Source organism: Choloepus didactylus, chromosome 8, assembly GCF_015220235.1.
Source record: "Choloepus didactylus isolate mChoDid1 chromosome 8, mChoDid1.pri, whole genome shotgun sequence".
In the NCBI taxonomy this organism is placed as follows: Eukaryota; Metazoa; Chordata; class Mammalia; order Pilosa; family Megalonychidae; genus Choloepus; species Choloepus didactylus.
In genome coordinates, this window is record NC_051314.1 from 1,469,647 (window position 1) to 1,483,309 (window position 13,663).

The 13,663-nt window shown below is 52.4% G+C and overlaps 1 long non-coding RNA gene across 1 annotated transcript; it reads right to left on the minus strand.

Annotated features, from left to right (window-relative positions):
- Window positions 1–11,180: 11,180 nt before the first annotated feature.
- Window positions 11,181–13,295, minus strand: LOC119541266. Its single transcript, XR_005218224.1, has 3 exons — window positions 13,166–13,295; window positions 12,227–12,524; window positions 11,181–11,601 (listed from the first exon to the last, which is right to left on the minus strand). It is a non-coding gene; the product is annotated as an uncharacterized LOC119541266 (long non-coding RNA).
- Window positions 13,296–13,663: the final 368 nt, after the last annotated feature.

Consider the following 13,663-nt stretch of genomic DNA (forward strand, 5'->3'; position numbering starts at 1 on the left):
CAGCTTTTTGCCTCTTATGGTTTTCTCTCTCTCTGTTTTGAATTTCATTCTGCTTACAAAGGACTCCAGTAATAGAATTAAGACTCATCCTGAGGTAAGCCATACCTTAACTAAAGTCACTTCAGCAAAACGTCCTACTTACAATGGGTTCATATCCACAGGAATGGATTCAATTTAAGAACATGTTTTTCTGGGGTACATACAGATTCAAACCACCACAGTGAGTTCAGAAAGCTTGCAGGGTACAAAAGCAATATACAAAAATCAGTTTTGTTTCTGTTGCTGGCACTGAACAATCTGAAAACGCAATTAAGAAAATTCCATTTATAATAACATCCAAGAGAATAAAATACTTAGGAATATATTTTAATGAAATAAATGCAAAATTTATATTCTGGAAACTCAAAACATTGTTTAAATAAATTAAAGAGGATCTAAATAAATAGAAAGACATCCCATGTTCATGGATTGGGAGAGTTAATATTGTTGTCAACACTCCACAAACTGATCTACAGTTTCACTGCAATCTCTATCAAAATCCTAGCTGACTTCTTTGAAGAAATTGGCAAGCTGTATCTTAAAGTTCATATGGAAATTAAACGGACCCAGAATTGCCAAAACAATTTTGAAAAAGAAAAACAGAGTTGGAGGAATCACTCCTGATTTCAAAACTTACTATAGAGAGGCAATAAATAAGACAGTGTGGTAGTGGCCTGAGGATAGACATATAGATAACTGATTAGAAATTAGAATCCAGAAATAAATAATCATATTTATGATCAGTTAATTTTGATAAGGGTGCCAAGAAAATTCAATGGAATAATCTTTCAGCAATAAGTGTGGGGACAAATGGATATCCAAATGCAAAAGAATAAAGTTGCACCCCTACCACACACCATATACAAAAATTAACTCAAAATGGATTATAGACCTAAATGTTAGAGCTAAAACTATAAAATTCTTAGAAGAAAATATAGGTGTTTATCTTTGTGATGTTTGACAGTAAACAATTTCTGAGATATGACACCAAAGTCCACAAGAGAAAAAGTGGATAAACTGGACTTCATCAAAATTAAAAAACACTTATTTTTTGAAGGATCCCATCAAGAAAGTGGGAAGACAACTCACAGAACAGGAGAAAATATTAGGAAACATGTATTTGATTGTGGTATCATTACAGTTCAATAAAAAAGACAAATAACGTAATTAAAAACGGGCAAAGAATCTGAGTAGATATTTCTCCAAAGAAGGTACACAGATGGCCAATAAGCACATGAAAAGATGCCCAACATCATTGGCCATTAGGAAAATGCAAATCAACACCACAAGGAGATACCGCTTTACAGCCACTGAGATGGCTATAATCTAAAGGACAGATAATAACAAGTGTTGACGAGTGTGTGGAGAAACTGGAACGTCACACACAGCTCTGGGGCTGTAAAATGGTGCAGCTGCTTTGGAAACAGCCTGGCAGTTCTTCAAATGGTTAACATAGTTCCCATATGTGCTGGTTTGTTTATATTATGTCCCCCAGAAAAAGACATACTCTTTAATGCAATCTTGTGGGGGCAGATGTATTAGTGTTGATTAGGTTGGAACCTTCTGACTGAGTGTTTCCATGGAGATGTGACCCACCCAACTGTGAGTGACACCTTTGATTAGGGTGTGACCTCTTGATTGAATGCTTCCATGGAAATGTGGCCATGCCCATTCAGGGTGGGCCTTGATTAGTTTACCAGAGCCCTATATAAGTGCTCAGACAGAAGGAGCTCAGAGCTTCAGCCAAGAGAGAGCAACTGAGAGTGACATTTTTAAGGAGTTGCAGCCTAGAGAGGAATGTCCTGGGAGAAAGCCATTTTGAAACCAGAACTTTGGAGCAGACGCCAGCCACGTGCCTTCCCAGCTAACAGAGGTTTTCTGGACACCACTGGCCATCCTCCAGTGAAGGTACCTGATTGTCAATGTGTTACCTTGGATACTTCATGGCCTTAAGATGGTAACTGTGCAACCAAATAAACATACTTTATAAAAGCCAATCCATTTATGGTATTTTGCATAGTGGCAGCATTAGCAAACTGGAACACCACATGATCCAACAATTCCACTCCTAGTATATACCTAAGAGGAATGAAAATCTAATGTACACGCAAAAACTTGTACATGAATGTTCATAGCAGCATTTCACAATAGTAAAGAAGTGGCCACAAACAAATGTCCATCAGCTGGCAAACAGATAAACAAAATGCTGTGTATCCAAACAATGGAATATTATTCTGCCATGGAAAAGAATCAAGTACTGATGTAACCTACAGCGTGGATGAGCCTTGAAAACATTATGTCAGTGACAGAAGCAGCCACGAAGGACCACATATTACATGATTCCATTTACATGGGTAAATGAACGGGTAAATCTAGATTCAGCCATAAACCTGCCACTGCCAGGGGCTTGGGGGTGGGGAGGGGAGAGAGGGAGAGGGAGACTGGAAGGTGATGGCTAAGGAGAGTGGGATTCTGTTTGGGGTAATGAAAATGTTCTAAAATTGAACTGTATCCCAAACCGCTGAACTGCACGTTTTAACTGGGTGGCTGTGCGCCTGTGAATTACACCTCAACCAAGATGGTAAAGAAGCATACCAGCTTGAAAACGGCAGCAACAAGGGGTCCCCGTATCCACACCCCCACCGGGCAGGCGGGGCACGGGTCAGAGGGGCGTCACCCCGCCCCGGAGGGAAGGAGCGAGCCGCCCAGCGCCGCCCCCCAGGACACCTTCTTTCCGCGGCCTGGGCGCCGAGTTATTTTTATGGCGTTGCTTTTCCAACTTTGGCCATATTTGTAATTAGTTTGGAAACCATTAAATGCCTTATTACTCTTGTTTTTTTGTAAGTCAAAATTCTCTGCTAATTACTAACTATAATTTCAGACAGAAGGGCAGGAGTTGGGAGGCGCTGCGCGTGTCCCGATGCGGCGCGTTTATACCGCCGAGGTCGCGCTCCTCCGACGGTGGAGGGTTGCAAATGCGAGCGGGGTGCAGACGCGAGCTCCCCAGGGCCGCCCGCCCCCAGCCCCCGCGTGAGGAGTGGGCCCCGGATGCGCAGCCTGGACCCCCAGCCTCTCAGCCGAGGGGGGGCCTCCCCAGAGGCCACCGCCGCCGGGACCCCCCAGCCTTGTGCAGATGCGAGGCCAGAGGCCGGGGGCGCCTGGAGCAGGCGGCAGAGCCGTACGGCAACCCCCGGCCCCAGACCCCCAACGCCGCTTCCTCCCAGCGCTGGCTCGGCTCACTGTGTCCAGCTCTGGCCACTGCGGAGGAGCAAATGCCGCTCGCAGGGCGCCCGGACGGCACGGGTGTGCTGGTTCTCGGAGCCCGAGGTGAAATGTTCCTTCTTTCTTTTGTTGGCTCGTTGATTCAGCAGGACTTAGGGCCCTTGGGTCCAGACAGGTGACCCTGCCCGCACCTGCTCTTGCTCGTGCCCCGCCACCAGACGCTCGCTCGTGGGAGGCAGGCCCAGAGCGGTTAGGTGACTTGCCCAGGACACACAGCAGGCCCTGGCAGAGGCGGACTCACGGCCGTCCTGGGGGCGTTTCCCGAACGTGATGTGGCCTCTGTCGGCGAGTTTCACCCTTTCGGGTCCCCCACCCGACCACCGAGCCAGGAGAGGAGGACGTGACGGGGGCGCGTGGTGTCCGGTGTGGCGTGTCCTCATAGAGAGGAGGGATGGGGAAGAGGGAGACGCCCGGCTCGGAGGACGGGGCACGGGGGCAGGGAAGGGTGAGGGGGCTGGGAGGGAGGCTGAGAGCCGGTGTGGTCAGTCTGGGGGCTTTGGGGCGACAGGTAGGGGCTTGGCCCTGGAGGCTGGGGAGGGACGTCCTGGGAGAGGAAGCAGCCCAGAGCCGGACTGGCGGCCCCCACCTTCCCTTAGGCCCCCTTGAGTTACCGAAAAACTAGGGAAACCCCCCCAGGGCTTGGGCAGACGCCATTCCTTTCCCTCCAGGGAGAAGGGCCGTCGGTGGTTTGCAGGGTTCCTGTCCCCTGGCCGAGGCTCTGGTCTGCCCTCACCTTCCTGGGGCACTTGCGTCAGGGTGTCTGGGGAGCTTTCCTGAACATGCACCTTTGCGTGCAGGTGGCCAGGTGGCGAGGCCATCGGAGATGAAAGGCCCTGCCCCTTCCCTACCAGCCCCCATGTCCCAGGCACCCCTCCTTGGTGGCTCCACCCCAACTTCCAGCCCTCAGCAAGGACTTTCTCAGGGTGTCTGAGCCTCCCGGGCCAGCTGGGGGTAAGCACTGTCCCTATGGCATTGGGGGTCAGTGCCCAGCACCCCTGCCCTTGTGGGAGGACCCTGAGGGCTGAGCTCGGCGCTGTCCCCAGGGATGTTGCCAGCCTGGTGGCTTGGCCTTGGGGCCACCTTCCTTCCCTGCCCCCAACACTGCTGCCTCATGGCTGCCCAGAGGAGTGATGGCTGGGGGACTCTGCATCTCAGGGCTGTTTCTGGGGGTCCCAAACCACAAGAGTCCACAAGGACCCTCAGTCGGAGCAAGTGGGGAGGGTTCCATGTGAGCACATGAAACAGATGCCCCCACGAGGGCATGAGATAGGGACAGCGAGGCCCCCCGGGGGGAGAAGCCCCAGGAGACGCTGTCATTGAGGTTTTGGAACACCCCTGCAGGACCTCACTGGAGAGCCACCCTGGGGGGAGCCCCTTGAGCATCTCTCCCGGGGATGGGGGATCCCATGCCCCAGCATCTCTCCCTAGTGGCCTCCCTGGGCATCAGACCCTGGTGGGAACTCCAGCATCTCAACCTGGCAGCCTGGAGGATCCCCTAAGCCCCGATGCTGCTCCCTGTGGGGTCAGCTCTCCTGACAGCTCCTGTTGGGTGGGGCAGGGGCTCTGGACCCAGGTGGCATAGGGACCTTGGCACAGTGTTGCCTGGGGGAAGCTGGGCAGGGACTTGACACATCCTTAAGTGTGGCCCCACCCCAGCCCTCCCCCTCTTTTGGGGGCTCTGTCCCCCTCCCCCAGCAGCCTTGCCCCTGGGGAATTTCCTCCCAAGGTTTCAGGGAGCCAAGAAGTTTCCCTGGGCAGGCTGACACCTCCCCTGCACCCTGAGTGTAGGTTCTGACCCAAGCCCTCTGGGTCTAAATATGCTCAAGTACTAGCCAGAAGCCCTGAAACATCCCCTCTCCTTATGCATCAGTTTCCTCCTCCATCAGATGGGGTTCTTGAAAGTACCACCTGTCGCGGTTTGTGCTGAGGATTAAATTTCCTCAAGTCCAAACGCTATTGATTTTAAGACACATGCTGGTTCTAGAGATGTTAAAATAAAACAAGTCTTAGAATTGATGAGCTCAGATACAGGGAGTGCTGAGCTGCCTGGCTCCTCAGTTGTCACCACCAGCCCCTAACCCAGGGGGCAACCTGGGCGGCCCCCGGAGCAGAGGCAGGGGCTCAACACAGGTAGGAGCTGCCTCGCGCTGCCGGCCCTGGAAAACTCCACCTGCCGCCACATCCTCCACACCTCACAGAGGCAGCCATGGCCTTGCCCTTTCATCAGCATCTGAAAGCAGCGTAAGGAGGCATTATCTGCCCCATAGATTCTGCCATTTCATTCTGGGACCTGAGTTGCTCCATAATTTTATGCATTTGACAAAATCATTTTATGTAAAAAGAAAAAAAAGATCAACTAACATCTCTGAGGCTGTTGAGTGTCCTGACAGGTAATTGTCTTGGATTTGGTCCCTTCATGAGAACTTCCGGGTGGGAGGGGCTCTGAGACCCAGCGCTGATTCATCAGCTCCCGGCAGCGGACAAGTCCCCACGGGGCCAGTGCACTCACAAGGTGGAAAATTCCCCTTCTCGGCCGAGTGGGCCCGTGGTGAGCCACCAGCAGGGCTGACCTAGACGGAGCCTTCACTTAGATGGTCTGTCACGGAGTCCGCTTCTCTCTGTAATTTTTCTCAGTTGGATTTTTTGGTTATTATCAGGTCGGTTCTGCTGAGTCAAGTGGTTCTCCAGACAGGCGGGTTGTGGGTGAACCGCCAACGGATGCTCATGAAACGGGGAAGAAAGGGGTCGAGACGGGAAATGGGAAGAAGATGGGGGCCCAGAAGGGAAGATGGGAAGGAAAGGGGGACCCAAGATGGAAAATAGGAAGAAGAGGGGCCCCCACCTTCTCTGTGGGGCACTGGGGGGCTCTCAGATGCACCAGGCCTGCCTCCTCCGTGCGGTTGCAGGGACCCAAAGCAGCGACTTAGTGAGAATGAGGCTCCTGCACATGGGGGGCTCTTGGGGGCTCCCAGGTCATGCCGTGATGACCCCTAGAGGCCGTGGGGAGGGAGTGGGTCACATACATGCCCTCCCCTGCTTCATGGGCCAGGGAAGGGCTGGGACGGGGCGGCTTGCTCAGCGCCTGCAGCCCGGGCTCCCATCCAGCCCCGGGGCCTCTCTTGGGGTCTGGAAGGACCAGGCCCGAGGTGGAAGCCGGCCACGAGGTTGGCTACAGGGCCCCGGTCCGGCCCACCTCCTGTGGTGGTCACGGTGTCCCTGGGGGAGGAGGGGAGCGGGGAGGGCCGCAGCTCTGCTCCAGGTGTGCTGGGCCCCGGGGGCGATGCCTGTGAGGCTGGGGCAGGGTCCGTGCTGGCCGCGTCGCTGTCCTGCTCCTGCGGATAGGGCGGGCTGGTCACCAAGTGCTGTGCTGCAGCAGAAGTGGCCTGAGATGCTCTCCTGGCCACATGTGGTGGGTGGACGTGGGCCACCAGGTGTCCGGGGCAGGCGGGAGGAGGCTAGCCCTCAGCACCCAGTTATGGGAGAACCCACTGACCAGAGGCATCTGTTGGAGGGACCCAGATGTCCGCAGCTCAGGCGTCCACTGCTGTGAGGGACCAACAGCTCCCCGGGGAGCAGGGCCAGGCCGGCTGGTCTCCACCCTGTGGGGAGGGGGCTGCCTCGGCGCAGGTGAGTGCGGGAGATCTGGGGCTCCCCTCTGCTCTCCCCCTGCTGACCTGGAGGGCGGCTGAGGCTGGTGCATGCTGTCCCTGGCCATGGCCATCTGTGGAGTCCCTTTCATTACTGGGCTCCAAACTCCTCTCTCCGCATGGGCACGAGGAGAAGTGTGAGCCATGGACATGGCAGGGCCGTGAGCTCTGCAATCCCATCACCTCGTTGACTGGAAACTGGGTGGGCTGCTCGGCAGGGCTGTGGGGAGGCAGGGCTGGCCACCCTGTGGGCACCCATGGCCAGACTCATCAGAGGAACGATGGACAGTGAGATGTTTGTAAAGGAAAGGAGGGGCAGGAGTCAGAGGGTCAGGCCGGGCTTGAGGAGCCGAGGGTCCGGAAGGATGGAGGTCTCCTGGTGAGGGGCTGAGTGAGGGGTCTCCTCTAATCTCTCATGGAGGCCAACATGACTAAATGGGGGGCGGGGACAGCCAGCAGTGGGGGGATGTATGAACAGTGTCCCCCCCAAACTCAGATCCACCAGAACCTCAGAACCGGACCATATTTGGAAATAGGATCTTTGCAGATGTAGAGACTGGGTTGGGGGAGCCCTAAGTCCTCTGGTGCCATCCGAGAAAGAGGGAATTTAGACACAGGTGGAGACAGAGGCAGGGACCGGTGATGAGCCACAGCCCAGGAACCCGGCCCTGGAGCTGCGAGAGAACCTTTCTGGGTCACAGCCCCGAGTTTGGGGGGCTTTGTTACAGCAGCCCTACAAGCTGAGACAGGGAGGGGCTGGGGCAGGAAGGCTGAAGATGCAGCTGCTGGTTTCCTGGCGGCCCATGGCGACTGCTTCCCCAGCTGCGGCCCCACCCAGACCTCCACATTCCGCCCTCTCAGCACAGCGCAGCGAGGCCCGCAGCGCCGCAGCCAGACGCGGGTAAAGTCACGGGCACAGCTGGGACCCAGAGGCCCCGCCCCATGGGGGGAGTGGCTGGACCCCGAGACTCCACCCACAGGGGAGGGGCCAAGACCGTGAGGCTCCACCCATGGGGGATGGGATGAGACCCCCCCCCAAGGCTCCACCCACAGGGAAGAGGCCATGACATTGAGGCTCCACACACAGGGGAAGGGCTATGACTCCCGAGGCTCCACCCACAGGGGAGGGGCTGAGACCCTGAGGCTCCACCCACAGGGAGGGGCTGTGACCCTGAGGCTCCACCCATGGGGGAAGGGATGAGACCCCCCCCCCAAGGCTCCACCCACAGGGAAGAGGCCATGACATTGAGGCTCCACACACAGGGGAAGGGCTGTGACTCCCGAGGCTCCACCCACAGGGGAGGGGCTGTGACCCCCAAGGCTCCACCCATGGGAGGGGCCGTGACCCTGAGGCTCCACCCAGGACCCCGCTTGCACCCCAGGGGGAGCAGGGCTGCTTGTATCCCCTCCACTCAGGACACCCACAGGTGGGTCACCGACTCCGAGAGTTTTGAAATCCCTCTGGAATCTGAGGTAAAGAAACTTGTCAACACGCAGCTTCTTTTGACAAAACAAGAGATTTTCTCTAAGTGATATTTGCAGCTGAAAATGAACTCGATTTCCAGATCTGTAATCCCCACTCATTCAGAAACTGACTCCCATTTGGCCTCATCCTGTGTTTTATGAAATAAAGTCAAAATTGCTAGCACATTTCCTTGTTTCTGTTTGGGAAGGGGTATAAATAACCAGCCTGCGGATGTAGAAGCACAGCTGCAAACTATTCCCGTCGGCAGCCTCTGCAAATCAGCCGAGTGGGAACCGGCTTTCGAGAACGCTGGGTGAGACTCTGGGGTCACGGTGCCGTGTCCCGAGGAGGGGCCCAAGGTCACCACGAGGGTCCGGGAGTCTGGTGCTGAGCTGCTTGGATGTATCTGCGGGCCGGGAACGGCACAGAGCTGACGGGGAGCTCACTCCCTCACGTGAATGCCTGCTCTCCTTCTGCACGGTTCTGTGTTCTGGAAAATGCTCCTTCGTGGTGCTGGAGCATGGCAGGACTGCCCAGCATGCCAGGGCTGGGAGGCCTGAGACCCCTGCGTGGGTCTTGTCCCCCACCCACCAGCCCCTCAAGGCCACTCGGCTCTCATCCTCCCCTGGTCTTTCTCTAAGGCGACTTGGGAGCCCTCCTGTCCGCTGCGACTGGCTTGTCCCCTGGCCGGAGCTCCAGGGTTGGGCCTGCTCAAGTTTCTGGGCTCCCAGCCTGGTGGGGAAGTGGCCGGGGGCCTGGGGGTTGCTGCTGACTTAATGGCAGTGAGTGGGGCAGCCCAGAGGCCACTCGGTCCTGGGTGGGCCGGCGCCTACGGCCATACTGACCCTCTGGGCCCCCAGGACCTGCTGCCCAGGAGCCCAGAGTCCGGCGGCCAAGCCCTGGGGGCCTCTTCCCGCCTCCGTGTGCGCAGAGCTGCTGGCTGCCCCGTTGTGGAAGCCTTGAGACCCCAAATGCATTGCTAACCGTCCCGGCAAGGGTTGTCCTTCAGCAACCCCGGAGGACAGAGCGGGCTGGTGTGGGTGCCTGGAAGCCCTTGTGCAGGAGAAAGAGGGGGCTCCCCCCACCGGCAGGTAAGGCTGAGAGCTCCTTCCTCAGTCAGGGGGATTGAGATGACTGAGGAGTTATGGCCACGCCGCTGGACAGCTCAGCCTTGCCCCGGGGCAGCTCTGCGAGCCTCTCCAGCGGTGGCCGCCTCGGGGCCCGTGGCTGGGGCAGGTGGACTCCGGCATCTACCTGCAGAGGGTCGCAGGCTGGGGGGCACAGGGCATGGGTGGGGCTTGCAGGGCTGGGGCTGGGGGCAGGCACCCTCTCCCCACCTCTCTCCCCCTGTGAGACCAAGGTCCTTCCTCTGGGCGGGGGTTCCTGCCCTCCCTATCATCCATCTAATCTATCTATCTATCTATCTATCTATCTATCTATCTATCTATCTATCTTCTATCCACCTATCATCTATATCTATCTATATCGATCTATATCCATCCATCATCAATCTATGATCATCTATCTACCTATCCTCTATTACCTATCATCTGTATCTATCATCTATTATCTATCTATCTATTCATACTCAATCTATCATCTATCATTTCAGTCTCATTTATCACCTTTCTATCTATCATCTATATCTACCTATCATCTATCTTTGAATCATCTTCATCTGTCATCTATTATCTAGCTATCATCTATCTAATCTATCATCTATATCTTATAGAAATGGAGAAATAGAAGACACGAAGGGAATCCAGTGTACACACTGGGTCTTCCTGAATATGACAGGGAATAAATGGAATGGAAACATTTGTTTAAAAAGTGATGGCAGAGCAGATGACTTGAAGTTGAAAATTGAAAGGCCCCAGAGTGATCAATATGGGAGTAGGGGTCGCAAATGAAGACACTGCGATGAAGAGACAGTCCGATTGAAGAGCTAAGATGGTTATTGTATGACAGAATGCAAATGGTGAACGGATTCCCACGGAAATCAATAGTATTCTTAGCAAAAATCAGGAGGTGGGAAGGAAGTCTGAGGATTTCCTCATAACTCAGAGCAAATGAGTAAATACATAACCTTGTAGAATTGATTTAAAAGCACTCCAACCTTTTAACATATTTTTGGAATTTCTACCTCCACCTGAATTTGGTGGGATCTTTGTAGGAACCAGGAGTGAATATCTTCTTTTGTGAGGGAACAACACATTTCAGCAATTCCTTCATTTCACATATTAGGTTGCTAATTTTATGTTAAATGTAAAACTTCTAATGGAAATTAACATGTTGTGTGATGCTACTTTTAAGAAATTAATTCTATCCATTCATTGTTTCATTTTTCTCCTAGTATATATGCTTAGAGAGAAGTCTGGAATTGTGTTCACCAGATGTTAGCAAATAGTTATTCTTGCTTGGTAAGATTTTAAATGCTAATTCTTTCCTTTTTTTCTCTATTGCCTTACTGGTTTTATAATAAGTGTGTACTATTTTATAAATTAAAAAAATTAGAGTAACCTTCGAAAAGGAAAAACAGAAAAGCAATTTAATCCATCATCAGGCAAGAAAGGAGAAGTCAAGCAAACATGGAAAATAAGACATGAAAATAAAGGGCTGAACTGGTCCAAACACATCAACCATTGCTGGAGGTGGGAACCCATTAAAGTTTTTCCCATTAAAAGACAGACTTTCAAATTGAGTAAAGAAATTATTCCAGCTACATCATGTTTATAATATATATACCATGTGGTAGTTTGGGGCTTATTTACCCCAGAAAAACATGTCCTGGCTCTCAGTCGGCTCCTGCGGGTGTGCGCCCGTGAGCGGGGCCCGCTGATGAGGTGACGGTTACGGTGTGGCCCGGCTCAGCCAGGACGGGCCTTGCCTGTTGCTGGGGCCCGTGGGGAAGGTGGCGAGAGGGGCTGGAAGTCAGGGCCCCGGAAGAGGAGCAGGAGAGGCCGCCATGTGCATCACCAGTGACGGAAACCGAGGACGGAGGACGGCCGCAGCCAGCCCCAGGGCGCCACGTCTTTGGGAAGAGAGCATCCCCTCGAGGACGCCTGGATCTGGACGCCTCCCGGCCTCGAGACCGTGAGCCAGTGCATCCCCGTGTTTAAGCCCACTCCTTCATGGTATTAAGGAGTTAGAAAAATACATACAAGGCAACTGTCAAAAAAAATAAAGAAAACATAGTAATACTAGTATCAGATGAAATGAAAGTCAAGAAAAGGGTATTAAATGGGACAAAAATATTTAAAAAATGACTGTATAATCCATCAAGAATATGTAACAGAGGAAAACATGATAACATGCGTTTGAATCTTTCCATACAGGTCACCCCCACACCTTCCCCCCAATCCTGCCAAAAAACCCCACAGAAACAAAACAACAATATCCAGAAGAACAAAGACAGATAATATCGCCCCTGGCAGATGCCTGCAGCAAAACCAGGAGAAAGAGAATATTATAAACCTCAATTTACAGGCAAATGTGGAAGCAGACTGTGAAGTGAGCAAGGGGAGGGCACTGCTGGGGAGTGAGAAAGGCCCGGAAGAGGCCTCCCTGCCAGAGGAGAAGCATATGGAAAGCATCCTAACTCATTTTCTGAAACTAGCATAACCCCTAGCATAATTTTATGAAAATAGAAAACATATAGTCCAATAAAAAGAAAACATATAGTCCAATTTCACTGAAAACAAATATAGCAGGGTATTACAACATGTAATACTAGTAAACACATTGTTACTATTTATATAATAACATATTAAGTGAAAATGTAGTAATGGAATACCTTAAGAAAAGACGCTGAAAAATCATCCAATGAGATTTTAACTTCCACCCCTGATCAATAAGCCTACTTGCCCTTTAGGCGCAGAAGGAACTCTCTTTAATTCGAGAACATCCTATGCAGCTGTATTCTCTCTGGGGACAGACGTAGTGACAGGAAGGCAGCCGTGCTCCGACAGCAGGACCACTGAGATGGGTGAGAACTTCCTGTTGATTTCCCCATGTCCTGGAGAAGTAGAGCCATGATTGTTTCATCGTCCCCGGGCGGCCAGGCCTCGGAGCCCACTCTGCCAAACCTCACTCTGTAAGAAACAAAAGAAAGGCACAAGACTGTTGTTATTTTTAGAAAGTGTGAGTGGGGTTCTATCTAGAAATTCCACTGGAATCAGCTGAAAACCCATGAGATTTCAACACTTGCCTAGTACTAACCACACCGAGGAAAGCCAGAATGAATGTGACAAGAAGGGTGCAGGCCTTTACAACCAAAAAAATAAAACAACGGAACTTTCCAAAGGACATAAATACAGGCCTGAGAGGATGGAGACATGTATTATGCCTTGTATAAAAAGATTCAAGCAGTAAATTATCTCCAAATGTGAATGCAATTACAATAAAAATTTCAAGAAAATATCAAGAGGAGTTTTAATGAGACTTGACAAACATCTGGAGGAGAAAAAGCACAAGAATAATAAAGAACATTTTATTAAAAGAAAAACGGCGAGAAGGGACTTGCCTCACCAGACGTGAAAGCCGTTATAAATAGTGTGGAATTCGGGCCGGAACAGATGACAGAGATTTAGAGTGTGCTACAGGCGGTGGGACGCCCACAGCCCCCCATCCTGCTGCAGTGGTCTGCACGTCCCCCCCACCCTGCAGGGGTGAGCGTGGCCGGGGCCTGCAGCAGGTGGAGAGAGCGGAAAGCCAGGTCACTCCGGCTGCTCACCTGGAGCTGGTGCTTGCTTTGCTGACCTCTCTCTTCCCTCCACCCCAGTGACCAGGAGCATTCCAGAAGGGGCTGCTCTGCTGGCCTGGGCCTCCCAACAAGGGAGCTGCTGCCCAGGCGAGGCGTGGGGCCAGAGTGAGACGTGGGCTTTTGTGTTTCCGGCCCCCAGCCTTTCACCCGAGCGTGGCCTGGCTCCTCCTGAGGGACACAGGGCCTTTGCCATTGGTGGGATGATTGGATAGTCATTTGGGAAAAAGACAGCATTGGATTTTACTGCTGATTTACATTCCAGGGCATCCCAGATGATAGACAGATTTAAACACAAATCACAAAACTCCAAGTATGCCAGAAGGCTTTCTATTCCAGCAGAATGGAAACACTTGCTAAAAATTCTTCCAATCAGAACACCGGAAATGCTGGATAAAAAGGGACAAGCATGTGTTTAGATGCTGTCACCCAGCAGGCGTCATCATCTCTGGATTTGGGTCTAATCCGTGT